General features: G+C 40.0%; 1 protein-coding gene across 2 annotated transcripts in view; it reads right to left on the reverse strand.

Moving 5' to 3' along the window:
- The window catches only part of MCC (MCC regulator of WNT signaling pathway), a 512,678-nt gene that overhangs the window by 253,249 nt on the left and 231,762 nt on the right, over positions 1-27,667 (reverse strand). The window lies entirely within an intron of this gene.

Genomic DNA, 27,667 nt, shown 5'->3' on the forward strand with positions numbered 1-27,667 from the left:
CAGAAGATTACAAGAACCTTCTGTAGAAAAACTGAGGAAAGACCAATTCCCAGCTTGGCATTCAAGACCTTTGCAATGGGGCTCATGGTTCTCTGGCCTGGTTCTGAGGGCTGCCCTCCACCACCCTAAGCCTATGGCACCCTAGGATTTCTCAGTACATTCAGCATTTCTCCCATCTCCTCTCCTGGATTCAGGTTCTGCTATAATTTTCCTCTGGTTTTCCTACCCATCCAATACCCAGCTTGATCCAGATTCAAAGCCTGGGTGGTCATGTGTGTGTACATACATATGCCATAAATATATGTCCAGTGCTTAGCATATATATGTATACATGGTGCTATAAACTGGACTAGAACGTAATTACAGTTAAATGCCCAAGTGGTCAGAAGGTAACAGGATCTACTTCTACAGGACAGGCAAAGTAAACATACAAAAATCTGGTTAAGCTGTTTCTTTGGATAGTATACATGGAAATGTCAAAATTATCTAAACCTAAGTAACTTATTCTGACAGATCTGATTTATCTACCAAAAATTTTTCTAAGTGGGAATATAACCCTCTCACACCCAAATAGTATATGCAATATGAATATTAATTGTTGCATTATATACTGATATACTTTAAAATTTTTTACTGTAAGCAACTAATACAGCAAAAAATTCCTATTTAGTCACATCCAAGTGTAAAATCCAGGAGTATTAATTATATTCACAAAACTGTGCTACTATCACTGATATCATTATATACTTTTCATAACACATGGGACGAGCATCTATATATCAATGAAAAATAGATATAAATACCCACAGTTAAGTAATCTACAAGTAGACTTACATATTCAAGCCTATAGGAACAAATACAATATATTTTGATTTTCCAGTAGTTAAAATTTGAGCAAATGCAGGAATCTCCAAGTTATATAATACTCGATATAATTTCTAGAATTGGAATGAGACTGTGTTTAACATGTGCTCTGAAGTTTAGCCTATACAGTGAGAACTTTTAGAAGCCTCAGCTTAAAAAAATGCTTTAAATAACCTTTTTAAATACAACATTTGGCTACCTGGAGTACCTTTTATGATTCACAATTCACTTAACCTAAAAGATGAAAGAAACTCCAAAAAAGATGGAAACAAAATTAGAGAAAATCCACACTTCCTCTCCCACTAAAGAACTGATTTCACCAAGTAAACTGCCAGGTTCTACCCTTGGAGGCCAATAGTAAAGGTGGCTAAACAATAGGAAGAGATGCCTCCCTAACATAATTAGGAAAACAATGTTTCATTTTACTAGTATTCCCCAAACACCAGCTCTAGATACTCTCATAAGTACAAAACATCCCAAATGTACATGAGGTGAAAACCCACTGTGACAACTAATTAATCAAACAAATCTGAGTTTCCCAATGGCTGTTCATCCAGAAATGCTGCCTAGTGCTATGCAAAAAAGTAGTATCAGTTTGTTAATGTGGGTTAAAAAGACACAAACCTATTAGATTCAATCATCTAGGTAGCTCTTGATTCCGGAATGTATATAAAGTAACATGTTCATTTTCCAAGGAGATTCAACCCAAACACCTTAGAGGGACAAACTAAAAAAACCTCTCATGTCCACTCTTCTGTGTTCTCCAATTCATCTGTTTTTTAGTCCAATTCATTCAGCATTGGCAAACCAAGTGGGGAAGAGGTGAGCAAAGTAGAAATCAGCCCTTGTTGCAATATCTTTGGACAACCAAGAACATAAGGCCAGTAAGAGCATATGATCAGGTTTGGAATGCAATGTAAGAAACAAAACTAGAAATAAATGTTGAAATTGTGCCATCACCCTGCAAAAGTTTCATACTTTTATTTCATCCATTATTCATCTCCTTCCCCAGAATGATAGAAAATCCAAAGGGATCTAAGCCATAAAGAACTCCTACTGAGACAATTTAAAACCCACTCAATCACAGCAACTGCCACTTTGAAAGGAAAAGAAGTCACCAGGAGTAAGGGGCAACAATGTAATCAGCATCTAATGGGATCAGAAAATATCTGGAAGTCTAGGGTTTACAACGACAGAGGTCAGGGAGAACAGTGTTACTTCGGAGGTTTTAGAAAAACATCTTGTTATAAAGACTCTGAGATAAGATTCTGGCAAAAAGTATTTCCCAAGGGGAAGATAAAGGACAAAGGAGAACAAAGTCTTGGTAGAAAAGAGAGACACTTGGATTAAATTATACAAGATGGTTTACTAGAAGAGAATTTGATTAAGAGTGGTAGGAAAAAATAGAGGAAGAATGTCAAGACTATTTCTAACCATTCGTTTTCCAGAAGTTTCAGGGTTCCAGAGGAAGTTACAACACATTTCTACTTGTTCATCCCTCATCAGAAATTTAGTACGAGATTTCTGTGTTGAAATACTTTTTAAATTGATAAGTGGGTATCAAGTAGTTCTTCTGAAAGCAATTTCTAGTGAAAAGTAAGGTTTCATCTTGATTTAGATGAAGAGCGAGACAAGGGGAAAGAGCTTATCCCAGCAAAAAAGAGGACAATGATGTTGTACTGTGGAACTTAAGAGAATTCATGTCTGTCTTCCAGATGGGACAGGGTAGGGTAGGGAAATCAGGCAGATTTAATTTTTAGGAGAACAGAATGGCCAAGTGACTGCTTTGGTAAGTGTCTATTTCCCAGTTCAACCAGGAATTTGGAGGAATGGAAAAAAGAGCTAGCTCATTCTATTCTGGTCACAGACAGAAGCTGAGTATCAAGCAAATGAATCCTAAGAGGAGATACTGTCCTTTGTCTCCAGTTGCCAGCTTATTTATTTAGTGGTACCAGGAGCCAGGGATTGAACCCAGGACCTCGAAAGTGGCAAGTCGGTACTCAACTACTAAGTCACTTTGGTTTCCCTGAGTTGATTTTCTCATTTGTTTTGTTTGTTTTTGTTTTTGTCAGGAGGCACCAGAAACCGAACCTGGAACCTCCCATGTGGTAGGCAGGCATTCAACTGCTTGAGCTATGTCCACTCCTTTTTTTTTTAAAGATTTATTTATTATTTAATTTCTTTCCCTCACCTTCCCCCTGTTGTCTTCTCTCTGTGTCCATTCGCTGTGTGTTCTTCTCTGTCCCCTTGCATTGTCAGGCAACACCAGGAAACTGCATCTCTTTTTTGTTGCGTCATCTTGCTGTGTCAGTTCTCCGTGTATGCAGCTCCTCTCTTGGGTAAGCTGCACTTTTTTCACATGGGGTGACTCTCCTTGTGGGGCGCACTCTTTGCGCATGGGGCACCCCTACATGGGGGCATCCCGGTGTGGCACAAGCACTCCTTGCGTGTGGCAGCATTGCACCTGGGCTAGCTCACCACACAGGTCAGGAGGCCCTGGGTATCGAACCCTGGACACTCCATGTGGTAGGCAGTCGCTCTCAGTTGAGCCAAGTCCACTTCCCTCCACTCCTCTTAATTAGTTTTTGAAAGCTGTTTCATCGCTTTCAGTGATGATAGTTACAGAAAAATCCTTCTGGTTTATCTGTGAACTCTCAATACATTGTTCTTAAGTTATACAACTGTTGAAAACCAATTTACTCTCCTGCTTAATCATGAAAATAAGGAGGAGGAGGAGGTATGTGGGTGTAAATTCAATGAGTGTCTCAAAATCCAATCACTAGAGTCACTGGAGGATCCTGGAGTCACTAGGATGGAAAAAGGCTTCATAGGTCCTAGACCAGCCCCACTCATATTGAAGAATGCAAAAACTGAGGCCCACAGACATCAAGGGAGTTGATTTTGACAGACAAAACTGGAACTCTAAACCAGTTTTCCTTGCTCAGTCTACTATTCTGTCCACTAATGAGCTTGTTCTTCCACCTTTGGTTGTCAAATGGTTTGTGGGGAAAAAGAAGGTTCTGGACACTAGAGATATAACATTTTAAGACATAATCCCTGGCCTGGAGCAGTGTACAACTACTGGGGGGAGCAGTGCTTATACAAGAAGACATGGTGATAAAATGATCAGCAGCAAACCCTACAGGGATTCAGAGAAGGATGCCTTTGCCTAGGCTTTGTGAAGATAGTGGGACTTTAGAGTGGGACTTGAAGGCAAGATGGAGAAATAGTGGACAAAAAAAAGAGAAGGCCAGAGCAGACCACTCTAAGTGGGCGAGGGAGGTAGGATTACAATCCCATGCCCAACACACAAAGACAGATGCTGGAAAGACTTGTGATATATTTGAGACAACATAGAATGTGAACAAAGAAGAAAAACTAAGGAAAGCCTTCAACAAGACAAGGAATTTGGACTTTATTTTCCAGACAATTACTCAAGATTTCTTCTGGTAAAGTTTAGTAGAAACAAAAGCGATGTATACAAGAAAATGTTTTAAGGGGGATAGCTCTGGAAGTGTAGTACAAGATGGACTGAAAATAGACTGGAATCAGGAAATTCCAGGAGAAAAGTCTTTCAGCAGTTTAGGTATGAGATCAGGGGTCTGGTAAACAGAAGAAGGAAGGACAGAAGAAAGAACATTCTAAAAGAATGTTCCATGAGATTTGGCCACCAACTGGATGTGGGCAGAAAAGAAGGCTCCAAATCTTCAGGAATAGGCAGGTATACAGGGAAATGGTGTTAGCATGACCAGAGAAAGGGATGCCAGGAAGCTGATAGGTGGTGGGGATAGGTGATGGTCATGCATGAAGGCATAGGTAACAGGCAGTCAGAGATCATGTGCAAAACTAACTGCAAGCAAAACAATTCCTTCCATCTGCCCAATAACATCTAAGTCCCCTCTCAGCATGAAGTGGTCAGAATGGACATCATCCCAAATCTCTCAAGACTGAGGAATGAACAAGCATAAGAGGGGGGGAATGTAACCACAGACCAAAAGCTAATTTATTGTTATTGTAGTTTTCAGCTAGTGTTAATGGAAGAACTTGTAACATTAATACAAAGATAGTGGTTGCCAGAGTAAGTTTAGAAGGAGGGACAGATATGAAAAGGTGAAACACAGGGCATATTTAGGGCAGTGAAATTGTTCAGTATGATACTGCAATGAAGGACACATGACATTATACATTTATCAAAGCCTATAAAACGGTACAGCACAAAGTGTAAACCATAATGTAAACTATAGACTTTGGTCAGTAGCAATGCTTCAATATTGGTTCATCACTTGTAACAAATGTACTATACTAATATAAGATGTTAATAATAGGGGAAACTATGTGTGTGTGTGGGGGGGGAGGGGAGTTATATGGGAATTCCCTACATACTCAGTGTAACCTTCCTGTAATTCTAAAGCATAGCTAAAAATAAAGTTCATAGAAATACACACATACCAGGAAGCACAGTGCTGGGAGTCACACAAACAGACTTAGCCCAACCCTGAGGATGAATGAGACATGCAAGAAGTCCTAGAACTCAGTCTGAGGTACACCCCATAGTTAGGGTGCTGGAACAAACAGAAGTCAGGGAAGGGAACAGACAAGGAAATGCCTCAAGAGGCTAAAAATGAAAGAAGCACCAAGAATCAAAGGAGTGTGCTCACTCCCAGCTTCCATCTCCTTGATTTCAAGAGGCAGTTAAGAAATCAGATTCACACTGGAAAGCATGAATCAGAATGAGTGTTACCATCAATTTCTTTACATGCTACCACTGCCTGGGTAAATACACAAATAAGTTTTATATCTCAGTGTGGTAGATGTAAGAAGACATTTTAAGGAACTGTCTGGTTGCTCCCCAAAATTCCTTAGCATTGAAACCCTAGTGACCTTCTGAATGCTAAAAGGGACATAGTTCAAGTCTTCTTGGTCCAATATATTTACCAAAAAGGCTTCCACGTGACAAAGTTATTTCCACCCTCCTATCTCTCAATAACAGTGGGGTTCTGATATTAAAAATTCTCTAGATGAGGAGAGAATTTGGTTCTTGGTGCACAATTGGCAATCTCTCTCTAGTTTAAACTCGTGCTTGGATAACACATTCTCTTTGCATTCAGGAAAGGAATGGCAAGTTGATGTGACGCTAAGCTGAGTACCTGTTGTTTATTCTACAATAATTATTCTCCTTCAAAGATGCCAATAGCAACAACATAAAGATCCACTTAAACTCTCCCAGGACCAAATAAAGCCCCAAAAGCCCAGGTGGTCAACAGGGAGATGAGGAGAGTAAATTTCTTTATTTTGAGAGGAATCAGGGTAAAAAAAAAAAAATCCTCATGGCTCCATCTCTCTGCTGTCCAAGCCACAAACTCCTTTGCTTCCTTCATAGCTTTCTGTAAAGATATAGTTTTCTTTTATGTCTGATAAATCCCTACCTTCTACCTATGTGCCAGTCCCATTTTTCCAGCCTCTACCCAGCTGCTGGTTCAGTTATTTCCTTTCTTTTGCATCTTCTCAGCCTTCCTCCCCAGTCACAAACATGAAGAGGTAAATCTGGCTGTCTCTGCAAGTCTATGTGCTCAGGACACAAACAACATATAAAAGATGGTTGGACTTTGGGGGCAGAAGGCAGAGCAATGCAGAGCAGCATGTTTCATCTCGATTTTGGACTTGCCCAATCTGGACTAAGGTTGGACAAATTTATTAGACGGATGCAGTTGACCTTCAGTCTCTCCTGTCACCAAAACTACAAAAGAAGCAAAGCAGTAGAACATCCTAGATGTTTCTGAAACCAGTTACAAAAAAGATTGTCTCCTCAGAAAGCTGGTCTTGCTTCCCATAGCATTTCACAGATAACTCAGAACGTTCTGTCATTATCTCAGGGGAGAAGAGGCCAACTGATAGCTCTGAAGAGCTAGTCACTAAGGACCATCTTCCCCAAGATTCTCAATTTCTCAAGTAAAAATAATGAGAATAAATGATGCCAGATTGTTAGATAGGGGGAAATAGCCTGAAAGATGATCTAATCCAACCTCCTTAGTTTACACAAAAAGAAAAGGAGATGTAGAAAAAAACTTTTCTCTCTAAGGTCACACAGCAAAACAGTGACAGAGCTGGGATTAGAACCCATTTTCCTTGCTTCAGTATCTCAATTCATCCTGCTGTCACAGCACACTGCCCCCCTACATCTGTTTTTTTTATTTTCATTTTTTTGTTGGTTTGTTTGTTAACATGCTGTGCTCTTATTTTTTTTAAAGTTACTTAATGACCAGGACTTTTCTGTGATCCTGTGTTCTTGCTATGGGAATCTTAACATCAATCACAAGATTATGTCACATGCTTCCTGAGAAGAGCATGGAACTGTTTATGTAAGCATTGTGGAGTATTCAGATCAAATATTCAGTGACTTGAAAACTGAAGACAAAGACGACCAACACTGTAAAATGCATATGGCTTTTTCTAATGGGCTGCATTCCAAGCATGTGTAATACTACACCCTCCATTTCCTATGTTCTGATGACTGGAAATGTTGGGGTTAGTCCAAGGTCGACTTATAGGCACAAAGGGAAATCCCTAAGATGGTCTTAAAAAAACATGACCCTTCCCCTCCCCACCAAAAAACAGGTAAAATTCAGGCACATCATTCCAATAAACTGTCTCAACTGACAACGTTCTCTCCAACTGTTAGGTTGCACAAAGGATTTATACCTTCCCTATTGATTTAAAAGGCAGTGATTTTTTTCCAGAAAGGTTTCTTTATGGTACTGATTCAACAGTGTAATAAAAATGGCTTTATTCAGCTCCACTTCCATGCACGTTAACACATCGCATATTGTCCAGGGGAAAATGAAGTTATCCTGTCTTTCGGCTTATGAACCTCAGGAGTATTCCAGTTTGGCACAACACCGCCTTTGTGAAGGGTAGATGTGCTGACCACATCATCAGGAGTATTCACATCAGTCTGGCCAAGCAAAAAGGTATTCTCTTCCCTAACATTTCATCAGTACTGCCTGCTTTCTCGTCTTTATGGTATGGCTTAGGTTAGGTTTCAACTTTTAGAATTAATGTTTCCATATTATTCTACTCATTTGTGCTTCGGAAAGAAATACCACAGTAATGTACTAAAAGAAATTTTAAGACGGCCATAGCTTTTCTCTAAAGGTTTGGAATCCTTCAGAGTAAGATCTCTGTAGCCAGGGTGGCTGTGGGGGCCTGGCAGTCAACTAAATGAGTCAAAAGGGCACATGAAGATGCTGAAGGAAATGGGAGGGCTATGCCCCTCAGAGATGGCATGGCCCATCTAGAGGGGGTGACAGCTACTCAGGCTCAGCCAACAGCTGCTGTGAGAAAGATCATTCTAGAGTTCTCGGATCTTCTAATATCCCGAGGGAAGTCATACACTAAGTGTTTTTGTGAACTCTCCATTTTTAAAAACATTAACTCAAGTTGAAAATAAAACAAAACATTGTTTTGAGCCCAGTGAAATATGCCCATGGGCTAGACTGGGTTGCCTGAGTTTCCACTTTGCTACCCCTCCTCTACAGAAAGGGGGAATAATGAATATTCAATGGCAACTGTTCAAATTACTTTAGATTGTAAATCCCAAGAAACCCTCTGGCAATCTGAGAGAATGTGTAAAAGGAAGAGGAACATGAGCAGAGACAGTAAATTATTACGGTTTCATGGACTTATGGGACAAGCAAAGCATTCAGATTCATTGCAAAGTCAAAGGGTTAATGCAAATAAAACTCCACCCTCTGCACACTACAAAATCAACAAGAGGCTTGTTTTCTTTTTCACGGAAACACTATTCCTTCATTTACCTCAGAGAGAAACACCCAGACATCCTTAACATCCTGCCAATACCTAACCAGTGGCCATATCCTGTTTATTTCCTTCCAGCATTATCTCAAACAAGCACCTGGGCCCACATTCCCATCCCAGTACCTTAGTGCAGATCCTCTCCCACTGCCTGGTCCATTGCAGTCACTATTACACCTCCAGACTCCAATTTCTCTCTCTTCCAACTTTGCTTCCTATGTATGTCCAGTCAACACACTACTAAAATGATGTTTTAATTTGCATATCATCAACTTTCTGAAAGTATGCACGAAATGGCTAACAATGGTTACTTGTGAGAGAGCTGAGAGACTGGATTTGAAGAAGTCTTCTTTTTCCTAGCATGTCTTTCTCTACTTTTCAAATTTTTATTTCACCACATAAGTACTACTTTTTCAAAAACATAATACTCTTTAAAAAAATATAATACTCTTTAAAAAAATATAATACCTCAGGCTTAAGGATTAAGACATAACACATCTCCCTAACCCAGCCCACTGATTTGCAGTACATGAGTCAACTAAAGATTTTTAGAAGTGCAATGTAAGCATGCTGAGAAATAAATCACAGGAGATTCTGGGACACATTCGATGAAGTTAAGAGGGGAGGCAGAAGTCGCAAGAACTGAGGTTGGAATAAGCTTAGAAACTGAAAGAGTATCTGAAGAAATGCCTGCAAAATGGCGGCCTTTCCTAAGTCACAGGGGCAGCAACTGCATCTTCCCCTGGTCTAAATTCAGCCATCTACTTTCCAAAGGGAGCAAGTGATCGGCCAGGAAGAATCTGGACTCTTGAATGTCAGACTGGCAACCCTCAGTGGACACCTCTTCTTTGGCACTGGGGAATCTCAACCTCAATGAGATAAAATGATATATTTCCTTATATCACCAAATAAAAGGAAAGCTAGATGAACAAAGGAGAAAGACAAAATGAAACCAAGAGAACTCATCCCAGAGATAGCAACTCATGAAGCAGAAGAGAATTTTAGGGGGAAAAATTTGAGTACAGGCAAAAATATTAGAAAATACATAATACATGCATAAAAAAATAACATTTTTAGGAAAAGAGTATATTGAAGGTAAAAATCAGCTTTTGAGATTAAGAATTCAAAAGATGGGCTGAAACACAAGGATGTTGAAATTCCTAGAAAACTGGGTGGGAGGAAAGAAGGGAAGAAAGACAAAACTTGACAAGGCCATTTAAGAACACCAGTCTTAACATCAATCTATTACCCTAAAGGGTGAGGGCGAAAGGGAAGATGGTAGAAAGGAAGTAATGAAAAAAATAATAAATTCCAAGAGATGAAGAACACAAGTATTCAGATTGGGAGAACCCATAGCTGCTGAGTGGAATGAATAAAAATAGTTTCTCATGAAATATCTCAGCATCAAGCAGAAAGAAAACGCTCAGTTAGCAAAGAAAGTTTCATACAAAATCACAAGACTCAGTAACTTTGAAAATTAGAAAGGAATTCCTTTCAAATACTAAGGGAAAATGATTTTGACCTTAGAATTTCATAAATTACCAATCAAGTATGAGAGCAGAGAAGCACAGGCTAAAGTACACTTTCCATGCATTCTGAAAAGTTACTTTAAAATATACTCCAGCAAAATTAAAAAGATGTCTAAGAAAGATCCAAAACTATAGTGGAATTAATCCAAGAATAAAAGGAAAAGAAACTTCAGGATGACAGCTATACAGCATGTCTAGAAAGCAGTTAGTCCACAATAAAGAATTCAAAGATTTGTGTAAGAGAAACTTATACCGTTGAGGGAAAGTCATCTTACTTCTGTTAATGAGAGAACAGCCTATGAGAAAGTCCAGAAAGAACAGGCTGTACAAGAACATGGTCCAGCCATAAAACAAAAAAAGTATGCCTTGACCCTAAGCAACTGACCAAACAGAATTTGACTTAGATGCCCTTCAGGGACATAAACCTACTTAGTAACATAGAATTCCATCTTATGGTCCATTCGTATTTTTATATACTTTGAGAGAGATCTGAGCTTCTGAATTCAACAAAGAAATAAAGTGACCATCTCCTTGGATATCCCCAAGGCAAAGGTGTGAAAGACATAATTAGTTGGCTGAATAAAACTCCATTTCCAACTGCTTTCTCCCTTACCTGTCTCTATTGGACACCTTAAAAGAAAGAGTTAATCTTGATTTTTCAGCCTCCTTTGCAACTTGACCACCGATAGAATCAAGGAAATGGGAGCCAAAGTCCCTGGGGAGGTATCCTTTATGAATGAAAAGGCAGAGTCTTGCTTTTTCCTTCCCAGTTCTTTCTGCTATTTTGTGACTGAGGATAAAAGCCACATACAAAGAATGGTGGGGCAGGAGAGGAGAAGGTGCCTGGGTCCAAGATGACCTCCATAAGTACCTGTATCAGTCTTAGATGGCCTGCCTTTGGGCTTCTTGTTACAAGAAAAAAACTAATCCCCTACTTAAGATGCTGGCTGGTTTTCTGTTTTTTGTTTTGTTTTTTGTTGCATGCATTCCTGACTGAAACATGAAATCAATTCCCCATTTTGGATGAATCAAGTTTGAGTTGAGAGTCTGTCATGTGCAAACAGAGATCTAACTAATAGTCACTTTCTTTGCACTGTGCAAGAAGGGGTGGGGGGAGCCACTATGTCATTGTACGTGGCATAGTGTTATGCACGTACAGTGAAGGGAGTAATTTAGATCTTTAGAATTTAGAGATCTGGTAATATTTCAAAACCTAGCAAATTCTAAAATTCAGAAAGTGCCTATTTGGTCTAATTCAGCCACATTAACATTTATTCACCAGTAAACTCTCAATTATTCACAGAATAATGATACAGACAAGAATATTCACTAAACAATGACACAGACAAACCAAAATAATATTTGCTTTGAATGAATTTACAATATAAATTAGGTATGTCTGTTGTTCTGGAAATTTACCACATTCCAAACAAATTAAATCTAGATGCAAAGTTCTAATTCAAAAGAAACCAGCATGCTGTTTAGATGTGCCAACATTATCTCTTTTGTAAGTTATTCCTGGTTCTCCCCAGTTTCCATGCTATAGGACAAGTAGATAGCACCACCACACTAGCTGCCTCAAAGCCTCATCTTCATCACAGCAGTGCTTATTTTATTAATTTAACAATATTTAATGAGAACCTATGTCAGATGCTGTGGCAGCTATTGTGAATATACCAGAAAACAAAATAACCCCTGTTCTCAATGGGCTTATGCCTACTGTGGCCCAGGGTGGGGTGGAGAGTTTGAAAATGAGAAGAGTCATCAACCTAATACACTGTATTGAGTACAAGGAAGGGAAATAAATTAGGGCATACTATGAAAATACAGAGTAGGGTCTTAGAGGGCCATCAGGGTAGGAACCCTAAAAAAACTTAGGTGTGGTTGGGATGGGGAATACCATGTACAAAAATCTAGAGGCAAGACAATATTACACATTCAAGGAACTTGAAGTTCAAGTTCCAGGAACGTGTCTACTTGTACATTTATGTAGACAGTTGTACCATTTACTGAGATTAAGAAGCACATGTTTGAAGAGGAATATGATGAGTTCATTTCTGGACATGTTGAGTTTGGCATGTGTTAGCAGAGTTCTCCAGAGAAACAGAACAGACAGGATATATATGTAGGTAAATATTATGAAATTTATTACAGGAATTGGCTCATGCAACCATGGGGATTGGCAAGTCCGAATTCAACAGGGTAGGTCACAAATTGGGCACTCTGATGAAGGTTTCAGTGAATTCCCCAAGAGAAGTTGGCTGGCTGAAGTACAGATAGAAAGTCTTCTGACTGCTGAAATCATCAATTCTCCTTTTAAGGCCTTCAACTGATTGAATGAGGCTTCTCTTATTTTGCAGCAATCTCTTTAGTTGAATACAGCTGTAATTCGTCATAGACACAATCAACTGAATGATATAAATCCAGGAAATACCCTCACAGTAGCAATCAGGCCAATGCTTGCTTGACTAAACCACTGGACACCATAAACTAGCCAAAGTGACACACAAACTTAACCATTACAAGGTGTCTTTTAGCTATCCAACTAGACTTCCAGCAGATGGTCATAGAAGTTTAGAACTAGCTGTATGGTCATTGCAGACATTGCCTTCCACTTTCTCAACCTGGCAGAGCCACTTGGTGCAGCCTCATGTCTGAGAGAGGAGCTTCTGTGGCCTTCAAACTTTGGGTAACACTAAGTTTTGCTTTACTTCTACATCATATCAGCTCTTTGTTTTTACAGAAATTTGTAATAAAATAAAACCCAGAAACCATTCAGAGAGCCAGATTACAACCTGCCTAAAGCTCTCCAAGGTGACTGATCTCTATTTGTCCCTTTGCCAGCAGGAGATAGTCCAGGCAGGAGGTCTGGCTGGTTATCAAGTTCTATTATCCCTCTTCCTATATCTGGCAGAACCAAGGGTTTGCTGCAAACTCACGTCTCTCTGCCTTTTCCCCATATCCTATCAGAGATTAAAGGACGCTTGTGGTATCGAGACACATAGAATACAGGAGGCTAATAAGCATGTTCAACTTAAGTTTTGTGGGCTTTTGGTGTTCACTCTGGGGCCCCTTCCAGGTCATTTTGGCACAGCATGATGTGTGGGATCAGAGTTAAGGCTGGAAACGGATTTGGGTATCAGCACTGAGACTGTGATTGAGTCGGAGCAAACCTTGATAGAGAATATAGAGTCCAGGAAAAAAGAGGCCAAGGATAGAACCTTGAGGAAATCAGCCCAGTATTGGGCAGAAAGAGGAAGAAGAGACAGAAGAAGAAAAGATAAAGATGCAAGAAGGAACCTAGGCAATGAAATCCAAGGTCAGGAAGGACAGAGCAGTCATTCTGCCAAGTCTGATCAGGGGCAGAGAGTTCAAGTGTGAAAGAGACAGAGAAGCAGATTGGATAAGAAGGAGTTTTAAAGATCTTGGTGAGAGGTGTGGATTCACAAGTGAAAGGAGGAGGAGGACTCAGACAGGAGGTATAGACCGCTCTTCAGAAAAGCTGTTGATAAGGAAGCTACACTTCCAAGAAGAAGGAGGGAGGGAGAAAGTATCATTTGGGGTTGCTTCTGCTCTAAGAAGGAAGAGATTTAAGAACACTTAGAGGCTCTTGGGGAGGGGTCATTAAAGAGGGGAAGCCTGGAGATGCAGGGCGGAGATGGGTAATAGGGGGAAGTCCCAGAGGGAGAAGAAAGGGTGATATCTAGAGCAAACTCTAGGTATCAGAAAACTCTTCCCTTGTGGGAGAGAGGGAGAAAAGGTGGCTGGAAGGTCAGAGCGTGAACATGCAGGACTAGTGCTAAGGTGAGGAAGTTACAACCCTATGGCTCGCTCTGTACAGTTGAAGGCCAGGAGTCTGCTGAAATCAAGAGAAGTGGTCAGGTATGAAATGTGCTGAGAGTAGAGCAGATTTCAAATAACCACAGTGATGAATGAAAGAGAGAGTTGTACACCGCAGATGTTTTTCAAAAGCAGATTGCAAGGGGCCATGAAATCACTCTCTATAAAATATGAAGGAATTTTAAAACAAGAGTATTTCCCATATAGCAAGAGCAGAGACAAAAAAATTCACATATCATGTTTGTGTGTATTCTGAGTCATGATAAAGAATGTCCTTTCTGTGGATGACAGTCAAAATATTTGAAAGACTGCAGACAGACAAATTGAAATCTTTGAGGAACACTGAAGACTCAGGTGAAATGAAACAATTTAGTTTGTTGAGGTACTAAACACATTGTTATGATCTAGACCTCACACCTGGCCTGGGTTAGAGGAGGTAATTTAATTAAATGCTGTGCCTCAAGAAGAAAACACAAAACATACAAAGTAATATATCTTATCGCCAACTCTGTTTAATTATGTTAATTAACTTTTAAAGTCACTTGACAGTAAATTAAGAGGCCCTACAATAGAGTAAGAGCTGTACCACTGTTTGACCATATGATTATGCTTTGTTATTCATTACAATTCTTACAAAGATCTTTAAGTGATCTATTTAACTTGTAGATATATCATGCACTTGAAGCAAAAAGACGTTTTTAAAACCACCCACAGTATGATTCACAATAGCAAAAAGGCAAAAAAAAAAAAACAAAAAAAAAACCCAGAAAACAACAAAACCACATAACTCCATTATTATTAAATATTCTCTAATAATTGAAGCCAAATCAATTCTCTTTTCAAAAGGTATTCTTCCACCCCCAAAGGAACAAAAAAGTAACTCTATAACAGAGAAATGCATTTAATTTCTATTCTCAGTCATTTGTAAGATGCCCCATTGTTACAGGGGAGCCCCAAGTGAAACAGTGAAAAAACTGCCATCTTTCTCTTTCAGTCAAATAACAAATACTATTCAGAGATCAATACTGTCCTTCAAATTTAGCCCTGACTGCTAATCCCATACATCAGCTTCATGGGTTAGGAACAGCCTTCGAAAATACAAAAAAATGACAGGTAATTGACTCCTACCCCGTGCCACCCCAAAATAATTTAATAGGCTTGTTTCCTAAAAGATAATTGGGAGAGCTTTTTTTCCTTAACATGCTTCAAAAGTCATGTGCAAAAATAGCTTCTCTCTGTAATATTTATGTAATAGAAGTTATCTTTTAAAAAATAAAAAAGGGGGAAAATAGCTGTGAAGTCACTTCTTTTCTTTATATCCAGTATCAAGTGTAAAATTGCACTGGTGGGGTACGGAATAAGTCTCTAGGATCAAATGGCAAAAACATGATTATTATTTTTCCCATTAGGATGATTCTAACTGGTATGTTAATCTTCCTCATACTAAAAGCAAAACTATTTTATAGCACAATACTATACCAGGTACCACAGAATGCAACACGTTACTCAAGTAAACAGCTATTTGTAGGAAAAGTCAAAGTCTCAGTGAAAACATACAAATAAGCTCTAACCACAAAATGACTCCAGAAAAAAGGTCATTTTGTTGGTTAATGAACATTATCTTTCAGTGTAGTCTGAATTACAAATTCAGGAAGAAGAAACAGAAATCAATGACATTTAATTCTAGGAAAAAAAAAAAACTTTAAAAGTTAGTCTAATCCAGCAGTTTTTAAACTTTTTTGGTCTCAGGATCCCTCGACATTCTTAAATTATTGTGGGCCTCCAAAAGAGCTTTTGTTTATGTGGGTTATATCTACCACTATTTTCCATATTCAAAAGTAACTAAGAAAATTTTTAAATATTTAAAAGATTTAAAAATAATAAAAAATTACATATTAACCTAAACTCTTTATAAAAAGTAACATTTCTAAACCAAAAAATTTAGTGAGAAGAATGGTATTGTTTTGCATTTTCATTTTTATAAATGTCTGCCTTATAGGAAATAGCAGATTCTCATGTCTGCTTCTGCATGCAATCTGTTGTGCTATGTGGTTTAGGTTGAAATATATGAAGAAAATCTGGCCTCAAGTAGATATGTAGTTAGAAAAGGGAGGAGATATTATAGATATTCTTTTTTGGTACTTCCCCCAAATCCAGTAAGTGATAGTTTCTTAAAAGTCAACTGCAGTGGGAATATGAACTCTATGAAGAACTTTCTGTACTCTAACACACTGAAATTCAATGGTTCACCTTGGACTTTGAAAGGATCTTCTGCCCTTGCATGATTTTGGAAAATCTTAGTTCACTGAGATATGCAGATCTTCTAAATGCTGACATATTTCCTTAGAAAATATCAAAGAATCACATTTATTAATATCACCACCAATCTCAGCAAAACACATTTTTTTTTAAGTATGGGGAAGCTGTTAAGCACACAGTTACAAATACAAGTTTTCCAAAATTCCAATTTTCACTTGAAAGCTCAAGTTTTATCCTGGCCACAAACATGTTAGGTGTTTTTCTTAAAGTGATAAGCTCCTCATTTATTTTCAAAAAAGATCTGCTAGATATTCAAGTTTGAAAAACCATAGTTTGCCTGTGAGTTACTCTTTAAGTGAAAATGGTGTTCTGTGAAAAAAGCAAATAGTTCAGCTCTCAACTCAATTTCACAACAGCTTTTCCTTGAGGCAACCATTTTAATTCATTGTAGAGCAGGAGTGCTTTATACATTCTTCCAGTTTCATCACATAGAATATTAAAAAGCCATGTACTTGGGAAACAGATGTGGCTCAACCAGTTGGCTCCCATCTACCATCTAGGAGGTCCAGGGTTCACTGCCCAGGGCCTCTTGGTGAGGGTGAGCTGGCCCATATGGAGTGCCGGCCCATGCAGGAATGCCGCCCTGTGCAGGAGAGCCACCCTGCGTGGGAATGCCGCCCTGAGCCGGAATGCTGGCTGGACCAGAGAGCTGGCGCAGCAAGATGATGCAACAAGAGACACAGAGGAGAGAAAAGAAGACATAGCAGAACAGGGGAGCTGAGGTGGCACAAGAGAGTAATCGCCTCTTTCCTACTCTGGAAGTTCCCAGGATTGGTTCCCAGAGCTGCCTAATGAGAATATAAGCAGACACAGAAGAACACACAGAGAGTGGACACAGAGAATAGACAATCGGGGGAATGGGGTGGGGGGAGAAATAAATCAAACCTTTAAAAAAAAAAAAAGGCCATGTACTCAAGGGTCAAGATTTAATAAAAATGTTTTACTGTTTCATCAAGGATATTAAGTGAAATTGTTTTGGTTTTATTGTCATTGTTTTATTCTAAACTGCAAGTGTATGGCAATGAAGTACAGAATGAACACTAAAGCAGTTTGTCACGGCTTTGATTTATCTAAATGTCAAGCAGTGAAAAAGGCAAATAATGCCTCAATATTACTACAAAAATAGTTTTGACATTTCAGGCTCTTTGAATGGATCTTGGGGATCTTCAGTTCCAGAAAGCACACTTTGAGAACTTCTGGTCTCACATTAATCTAGCACTAAATGCATATTCACTGGAAAAGTAATTGTTGTTCAAAAAAAAAAAAAAAAAGAAACTCTTAAGGTTCTTCCAATGTATTGCACAGTTGGTTGGGAGGAAAAGTATCCACTACCTCAGACTTTTAAAGCTGAAGGCAATGTCTTTAGAAAGCAATTTGACTTGACTCTTGGTATGAGTTCATTCCCCTTGACTCTAATTAGACTTCTGGGACTTGATTCTAAGGGTGCACCCATGTGTACCATGTCAGGTACCAGGTTTACAAAGGCAAGGATGACAATTGCTCTCAAGGAGCTTACAGCCTCGTGCACATACATGTTAGTTTCCAACTTTAATAAATGAAACTTGGAAACAGCTTAAGGGATCATTATTTAAGTTAGGACACAACTCATGATGAATTATGTGGCTATTATACAGTTTACAAATAATTTAATGGCTTGGGAAAATGCTTAAGATGTAATGTTAAGTAGAAAAAAGGAAGAAAAATCGTGCAAATGGGTATGAGTATGAGATCCGCCACTTTTAAAAGTTTGCACATTTCTTTGCGAGGGTTCTCTGTAAGAGTCAAAATAGTCACAAACTAAACCCAACCCTTTCTCTCTTTGACTTTATTAATAAGGACTTTTCAGACCCTCATTAATAAAAAAAATCCATGTTTTTTTGTTTCATTTTGTTTTTCCCTCCCTGGCTGCCTGAAGAACTCCAGCCATCATGAATGACACTGTAACTATCTGGACCAAGAAGTTATTGACCAACAGACTACTTCAGGGGAAACAAATGGTCATCAATGTCTTCACCCTGGAAAGGCAACAGTACATAGGAGAAATCTGGAAAAAACTAGCCAAAATGAACAAGACCATATCTGATGTCATCTTTATATTGGATTCTGAACCCATCTTGGTGGTGGAAAAACAACTAGTTTTGGTATGATTTATGATTCCTTGGATTATGCAAAGAAAAATGAACCCAAACACAGACTTGCAAGACATGGCCTGTATGAGAAGATAAAGACCTCAAGAAAACAGCAAAAAAGAATGCAACAAAATGAAGAAAGTCAGGGGGACTGCAAAGGCCAATGTTGGTGCTGGCAAAAAGTGAGACAGAGACTAGATAACAGAAGCAGTAAAGATTCTTCAGTGACCCGAAAGGTGATTGTGCAGATTATTCACCAGCCGAGTAATAAAACTATATAATCTTAAACAAAACAAAAACAAATAACCCTGATGGGAAAACCTGACAAATATCATCTATCTTTAAGCTACATTTAAAAGAAAAAAGAAAGCAAACTTGCTTTCAATTTACTAACCCAAGCAAAAAATTAAATATAAACCCTGTCCTTTTCCATCCAACATGGAATAAATGAGGTCCTGTCTTTTGGCACAGGAAGAAAAAAAAGCATGCATTTATGTGTTCTTCTCAAAAGCACCATCTTTTTAAAGTTTTTTTTTAAAAGATGTATTTTCTTTCTTTCTTTCTTTTTTTTTAAAGATTTATTTATTTATTTAATTCCCCCCCTCCCCCGGTTGTCTGTTCTCTGTGTCTATTTGCTGCTTCTTGTTTCTTTGTCCGCTTCTGTTGTTGTCAGCAGCACGGGAAGTGTGGGCGGCGCCATTCCTGGGCAGGCTGCACTTTCTTTCGTACTGGGCGGCTCTCCTTACGGGTGCACTCCTTGAGCGTGGGGCTCCCCTATGCGGGGGACACCCCTGCGTGGCAGGGCACTCCTTGCGCGCATCAGCACTGCCCATGGGCCAGCTCCACACGGGTCAAGGAGGCCTGGGGTTTGAACCGCGGACCTCCCATGTGGTAGACAGACACCCTAACCACTGGGCCAAGTCCGTTTTCCCTCTTTCTTTCTTTACCATCCCCTGTCCCCCATTGTCTGCTCTCTGTGTCCATTCGCTCTGCACTCTTCTGCGTCCACTTGCATTATCCATTGACACTGGGAAACTACATCTCTTTTTGTTGCGTCATCTTGCTGTGTCAGCTCTCCATGTGTGTGGCACCACTCCTGGGCTGGCTGCGCTTTTCTCATGCGGTACGGCTCTCCTTACAGGGCGCACTCCTTGTGCGTGGGGCACCCCTATGCAGGGGCATGGCACTCATTGCGCGTGGCATGGCACTCATTGCGCGCATCAGCACTGCGCGTGGGCCAGCTTACCACACGGGTCAGGAGGCCCTGGGGATCGAACCCTGGACCCTCTATATGGTAGACAGACACTCTATCAGTTGAGAAACATCCACTTTCCCTTTTAGAAGTTTTGACAGAACATGTGGGTCTTGTCCAAAATATGACATTTCTGCTGATCACTTTCTTTCATACGAAGTGTCCACACAATGCTGTATAACTTCTGAAACCTGTTTGCTCTTTTCAAAGGGTCTGCTTGATAACACTGAAAGCTACCTGTTTTTTTTTAAAAAAGAAAAAAGTAAAAAATTCAAGGATCCATGTGTCTGTCCACACATGTGCTAATGAAGAACTGGAAAAAATGATTTAAAAAAATCATTAAGTTGGGAAGCGGCTGTGGCTCAATCAGTTGGGCTCCCATCTACCATATGGGAGGCCCTGGGTTTGTGTCCCAGTGCCTCTTTGTGAAGGCAGGCTCACCCACACGCTGTGGAGAGCTGCCCGGCCTGCAAGCACCACTGAGAGCTGACTCAGCAAGGTGACACAACAAAAAAGGGAGACAAGCAAAAACACAGAAGAGTGTGCAACGAATGAACACAGAGAGCAGACAGGAAGCAAGCCGCAAGGGGAAGAGGGGAAATTTTTAAAAAAGCAACTATTAACTTCAATGTATGATTCAACAATTGTGTTTTTTGTTTTGGTTTTAACATAACATATCAGTGCTAAACAAAGGGCTTATTTTCCTCAGGTTTTCTGAAACAAATATACCTGTCAAGGAAGACAGGCTCCTTAAACCTTTTAATTACATGACTATTACAACTTCAACGGACTTAGAGCAAACGTAACATCAAGTCCATAACTCTAAGCACATCTCTACAACTTTCTTCAACTCCCACTTTTGCTATCAGGCAGAAAGGGGAAAAAGATCAAAAGAAAACACATATAATTATCCAAGGAAGGATGTAAGTCATATCTTGATTGCAGACTTTTTAGGATTGAGCTCATCTTTTATGCCTTTCTCTTCTTACTGTCTATCACTATGCCTTTTAAAGAATGGTACCAGGAATTATGGTTTACTGAGTACTTTATTATTTATATACATCTTCTTAATCCTCACAATGACCTTGAAAGGTAGAGATGGTTATCATCTTTTTAGACATAAAGAAGGAAGTGGCTGTGGCTCAAGCACTTGAGTTCTGTTTACCATATGGAGGACCCGGGTTTGATCCTTGGGACCTCCTGGTAAAAAAAAAGAAAAAGAAAAAAGTGTCCCAGACCTGTGTGAAGAGGCACAAGCCCCTGCACAGTGAAGGGGCACACCAAAAAGATAGTGAAACAACTAGACATAAAGAAACTAAAGATAAAGTTACTAGTTTCCAGTTATCTTTTAACACACACAGGTTCGCACTAAACAAGCAGTTCTCAAACCTTTGGTATGCATCAAAATCACCTGGAGTGCTGTTAAAATTCCTGGACCCCATTCCCAGGTTTTCTTACTCAGTAAGTCTAGGCCCTAGACTCTAGGGTGAGAATTTGCTCTTCTGACAAATTCCCAAGTGATGCTTATAATGCTGGTCCAGGGACTACACTCTGAGAACTACTGCACTAAACCATATTAGCCTACAGTGCCTTGCAGAGGGTTCGATGCAGCTGCAAAAGTCAAATAAAAGTTTACACAGCCACCAAATTTATCTTGGCTGAAATTTAACATTTTTAAAAATTCAGTTTGAGACATTCTTTTTTCTACTAGTACATTTCTCTACTCTAAACCTACCCACTTCAAGATGACCCCTTCAACCTTCGGCTTGGCTCTTGGCACCATCTCTAAATCTGTAGAGCAACAACCATATCCTTTTCATTCTGCCAGAGAAGGGTGGGTAAGGAGCCATAAGTTTTCCAGTTTTAGCTAAAGAAACTTTTAGTTGAAGAGCATTCTCAAGTTAGAAAAGAACAGAGAGACAATCCCCTACCAACCAGGGTGTCTGTGTCTCTTCCAAGCCAATCAACAGCTGAGAAGCATCTGTTGGACTTACAGGAGACAGGCAGCTTCCCAGCCTGACTAGTTACAGGGAATTGAAGCTAAATCTAAGTGACTATGATGGAGAGGACACTTAATGGGAATGGAAGCTAAAGGCAAAAGACAAGGAAATGGAATATAAAGGAAGGGATATCTTCTCAGAACATTAACTCTGGATCAGATATTGGCTACCATACCAAAGAATCATAGCGGGGTTACTATTGATTAATCAATAGTGGCCCTGATTCATTTAGACAGCTGAAGAGAAACATGTTCCATATAAAACTCCCCCTAGTAAGTCACGAAATTGGTGCTGTAAAAACAGGCCTCTGTGAAATTGTTTAAAACTCTCCTACTGAGAAGAACACATTTTCAGCAACATTTCATATCTCAGAGTAACATAACTTTCAAGGACTGGGCAAAAAGACTGCAATAATTTTATTGCAGGGAATCCACTCTGAGAAGCAAAAGCTATAATACAGCTATTACCTAAGGAGGTTATCTCCAGGAGCATCTTATTTTCCTGAGACATTCATGGTTGGCAGAAAAACAGCTTGACTCTCACATACCAATGCAACATATATCAAGAACACAAACCTCACAACAAAGAGAGGTACAGTATTTAAAAGGAGGGTGAACGTGTGGAGCTGGCCATGCACAGCGCTGATGCGCGCAAGGAGTGCCGTGCCACGCAAGGGTGTCCCCGCGTGGGGTAGGCCCACGCGCAAGGAGTGCGCCCGTGAGGAAAGCCGCCCAGCGTGAAAAGAAAGCGCAGCCTGCCCAGGAATGGCGCCGCCCACACTTCCCGTGCCGCTGACGACAACAGAAGCGGACAAAGAAACAAGACGCAGCAAATAGACACCAAGAACAGACAACCAGGGGAGGGGGGGAAATTAAATAAATAAAATCTTAAAAAAAAAATACAGCAAAACTTAAGCAGGGTTTAATTTAAAAAAATAAATAAATAAATAAATAAATAAATAAATAAATAAATAAATAAATAAAAGGAGGGTGAAAAAAAATTAAAAGGGGGGGAGGGGGTGGAAAGAAACAACAACCCAGTCAGCCTGAAGTCCAAAAACTGATTCCCACAGCCTGACTTTGCCTATGTCACCCATCTTATTTGGCCCTTTAAAATGCCTCATTTGACAAGGATGTCTTGGGAATGAAAATAGGTACTTAATATTAGTGTTCTGTGGAAACAAAATGTGAGTGATAGTCAAGGATGTGATTTTCAGCATTTAAGAGAGTTTGTAAGGGAAATTGCCCACTAAACCTAAAAGGCACTATTACTTGGCAAGGATGTGGAGGAAATGGAACCCTCCCTCACTGCTGATGGAAATGGAAAATGGTACAACCACTTTGGAAAAGAGTTTGGCAGTTTCTTAAAAAAGCTTAAACATATACTTTCCATATGACCAACTATTCCATTTCTCAGTATTTACCCAAGAGAAATGAAAGCATATGTCCATAAAAAGAACTGTGCATGAATGTTAACAGCAGCTTTGTTTGTAATAGCCCAAAACTGTAAATCCCATAATTCAAATGTCCATCAACAGGTAAATAAAGAACTTGTGGTACATCCACGCAATGGAATTTACTCAGCTACAAAAAGGAATGACTGATACATGCAACATCATGGATGAATCTCAAAAACATTATGCTGAGTGAAAGAAGCCAGCAAAAAAAAAGTACATATTGTATGGTTCCATTTATATAAATTTCAGTAAAATGCAAACTAATCCATGGAGACAGAAAGCCAATCAGTGATTGCCTAGGAAGGAAGGAAAACAGGGAGGAAACTTTTAGAGGTAATGGATATGTTCATTATCTTGATTGTGATCATGGTTACTCGGGTGTATACATATATAAAAACTTCTCATATTGTATGTCAATTATACCTCAATAAAATAGTATTGTTTTTTAAAGCAACACACTTAGATCTTTCAACTATTAAGTAAGAGAAGGTGTGAATTTCAGTGGCTAAATTACAGCTCAGAAAATTAAACCCTGTAATTCTAATGCGTGCTTCACATAAGCATTCCAACACATTCTAGGAGCCCTGGTCCCGCTATTTAAATGTGGAAACAGCACCTGCCCATCTTGATGCCAGGCATGGGGTGGGGTGTGTGCAGCCCTTGGTTAAACACTTAAAAGGACTGGTCTGATAATTATTAGCTCTGGTTCTAAAACTCGCTCATTTAAATGAAAATCTTTCCTTTATCACAGGGGTTAGAACACTAGCCAACTGTCTACAAGAGTTCCTTTAGGGTTAATGAAAAGGTTAAAATAGTCGGGACAAACACTCAATAAAAGTTGTTCTCACCCACCTTGGCTATTAGAAAAGCAAATGGTCCCTTTGCTTTGATGTGATGCTCTGGGGTCTACAAACTGTGGCTGGGAGCCCAATCCACACCCCGCCCCCCCTCCCCCACACACACACACCCGGTGTTTTTCTATGGTCCATGAGCTAAGAGTGATTTTTACATTTTTTAATGGTTGAAAAGAAGGAAAAATATTCATGACATGTAAAAATTATATGTACATGACATGTAAACCCATAAAGTTGTATTGGAACATAACTACACCCTTTCATTTACATATTGTCTATGACTGCTTTTCCCCTACAAAGGCAGAGGTGAGCAGTTACAACAAAGACCATAACCTACAAAGCTTAAAATAATTACCAACTGGCCCTTTACAGAAAAAGTTTGCTACCCCTGCTCTAGGCCCCTAACTTGTCCAATGTGGTGTAAAGGGGGCAGGGGCAAGGGCAGGAAGAGGAGTTTCAGGTTCTGAGGTTCACTTTTAAGATTGTAAGTTAAAACATAAACCTGAAAACACTACTTCCATTAATAAAATAACGGAATACTAAGAATTCAAAGTTCTGGGGAAAAGGACATTTCAAAATCAAAACTGTTATTCTCAGATTTTAAAAAAAGGTCCGTGTACAATCCAAGTCTGTTAAAGCAATAACTATATTTCAGGGGCAGGTGCACAAGAGGCTTACCGCCTGCAAAGAGAATACTGCATGAAAGAGGAATGGAGGCAGGGGCTGGGGGAAGATGGATGGGAACAGTTCTTTGACTTCTTTATTAGTTATTACCAGCATTCCTTTGCCTTTCTTCAATAACTCAATCTGCACATTACCCCTGACCCAAAGCGCCACCAGTTCCAGTTAGCTTCTGGGACTCACTGTACCAGCTATGCTGCTCATCTGCTTTGAGGGGACAGCTCTTGCTGATGTCACCACCATCCATAAAGAGGCAGAAGCTAGCTCTGGATTTACACAGCCCCTGCAAAGAAACAAGCCTCTAACTTCGCCTTAGGCAGTAAAACACAGGAAGCAAAAGGCTAGGCAAATAACCCTATAGTCAGGAGAATCACCTTGGTTTGTTCTCAAGGAGCCATCTCCCCTCAGGAGTTTGCAGATGGGGTCTCAAGACTATGTTCTGGGCGGGGGGGGGGGGGGGGGGGGGGGGGGGGGCGGGATCCCAGCTATTACAGTTTTATTCTGACAAGCCGCCTTCCCTCGTTCCCTATACTAACATGCCTAATAGAATCCAGCCAAAACAGAACCAGGCAGAATCAATGAGAATATAGCCTAAAGTCTAAACCCTGCAGGCCTCTAAGCAATTTAGAGACCCTTAAAAAATTAACACTAGAGAAAGACAGTTGTACTGAAAAAGCAGCATAATGATTCTTAACGTGCCTCAACGGGTCTCTTTAGCAAATGCCTCTTCTAGTTCACAGAATGGCTAAGCTATCACAGGACACGCCTGGCTTTAATGTCTGCACTCAGAGAACCACAAAGCAGCTCTCTCCGTGGGGCCACATTTTCAGGAACTCAGCGCCCTAAGATCCTATCTCTGCCTTCTAACAGGTCGTGTTAGCAACTCTAGAAATTTCAGGTTAGAGCACCTTTGGTTTTAAGTCTCCAAAACCAAGACCGGTGTAAGCAAAACAGTGAACTCCTTTTTCATTTGTTACAAGTCCCCAGGAATCTCTGGGAGCTCAAGAGCAACACACAGGAACTTGAGCACATCTCTTGATTTTGCTCTTCCCTGTACATCTCCTTCTTTCTTCTCTAAATGCAAAATAACTTCTGTTTCCCTGTTCACATGCTACGGATTTACATCTTCCCTGTTTCAGAGACAATCAGACTAAAGGTGGAATCAAACACCCATTTCAAATGCCCAGGAGACACGTCAAGTTTACAGGTCCCAGTGTTTTGGTACTGGGGCAGGGGATTGAACCAGGACCTCGTATGTGGGAAGCTGGTGCTCAACCACCGAGTCACATCAGCAACCCTGAGTTGGTTTTTTTCATTTCCTTGCTTGTTGTTTGTTTTCTTGTTTTTAAGAAGGCACTGGGAAACGACCCTGGGACCTCCCATGTGGGAAGCAGGCACCCAACCACTTGAGCCACATATGTGCCCAGGTCCATGTTAAAAATATCAATAGAGCACAGAGCAGTTTTCCAGAAGATGAGGAATAGGAGACCCAGAGAGACAATACCACTCTGCATACCATCATACAGGTGAGGGAACAAGGTATCTAAATTTAAACAGAGAGACAATGAGTTTCCTTTCAAAGACAATTTAGTACATATAGAAATGCTCACAGTATGAGATTGCTCAGGCATTTGATTTCAACTTTTATTAAAACCCTAGGTCTCTTGCCAAATTCCAGGAAAGACTGTTGGTGTTTTATTATTATTATTATTTTATGCTTCCCTTTTGCTTGGACACCTGAAAAATATCTACAATTGTTGATCCTAGCTGATGTCAACCTCCATCTTTCATCTACATTTCTTTTTTGCTCATTTCCCCCTTCCCACTCTACGTTCTTAATACACACAAGTACATACCCTAACCACCACCACAAAAGAATCACTATCCCTCTCAAAAGATCCTATACAGGAAAAAAATCCAGGCTAGATGTTTCAATCTCCCAAAGTGAGACACTCTATTACTTGCCCAGCAACAATCAATTATACCATTTACAAAAGTGTTACACAACTTAGCATGTTTTCACACATGTACCCAGAGTCAGTCTTTGGGAAATTGCCACTATCTTACACCTGGCTTCATTGTATTTAGTTGAGAGGAGCAGATAGAAGATGGGAGAGTACCCCCTTAAATTTATAGGGCACCTTAGAACTTACAAAGCCTTTTTTTTCTTTTTTTTAAAGATTTATTTTTTAATTTATTTCTCCTTCCGCCCCTCCATTGTCTGCTCTCTCTGTCCATTCACTGTATGTTCTTCTGTGTCTGCTTGTATTCTTGTCAGTGGCACCGGGAACCTGTGCCTCTTTTTCTTGTGTCATGTTGCCGCTGCGTCAGCTCTCCATGTGTGCAGCGCCACTCCTGGGCAGGCTGAGCTTTTTTCACACAGGGCGGCTCCCCTTGAGGGGCACACTCCTTCCACATGGGGCTCCCCTATGCAGGGGACACCCCTGCGTGGCATGGCTCTTCTTGTGTGCATCAGCACTGCTCACGGGTCAACTCACCACATGGGCCAGGAGGCCCTGGGTTTGAACCCTGGACCTCCTATGTGGTAGGCGGATACTCTATCAGTTGAGCCAAAGCCGCTTCCCACAAGGTCTTTTTTTTTTTTGCACATCTCTTCTCATATGAAGCGATCTTTAACATCTCAGCAAGAGAACTAACTTGAACAACCTAAGGTGCAAAGAGATGAGGCATCAAGCTTAAGCCAACACGTTAGGTAGTGGAATCAAGAGAGGGATCCAGGCCACATTTCAAGCCCAGGGTACTTTATTGTTTTGTTTCATTTTGTTCTTTAAATAAGGGCCTAAGTTACTGACCAGTTAGCAAGTGGCCTTGGGCCAAAAATAAATTGGGTCAGACAATCCTGCACAGACATGACTAGGCCAACAGTTGGCTAATTAAGAGAAATTAGCAATGACTGTGTTATTAAACCAT

The sequence above is a fragment of the Dasypus novemcinctus genome, chromosome 2, assembly GCF_030445035.2.
Source record: "Dasypus novemcinctus isolate mDasNov1 chromosome 2, mDasNov1.1.hap2, whole genome shotgun sequence".
Taxonomy (NCBI): Eukaryota; Metazoa; Chordata; class Mammalia; order Cingulata; family Dasypodidae; genus Dasypus; species Dasypus novemcinctus.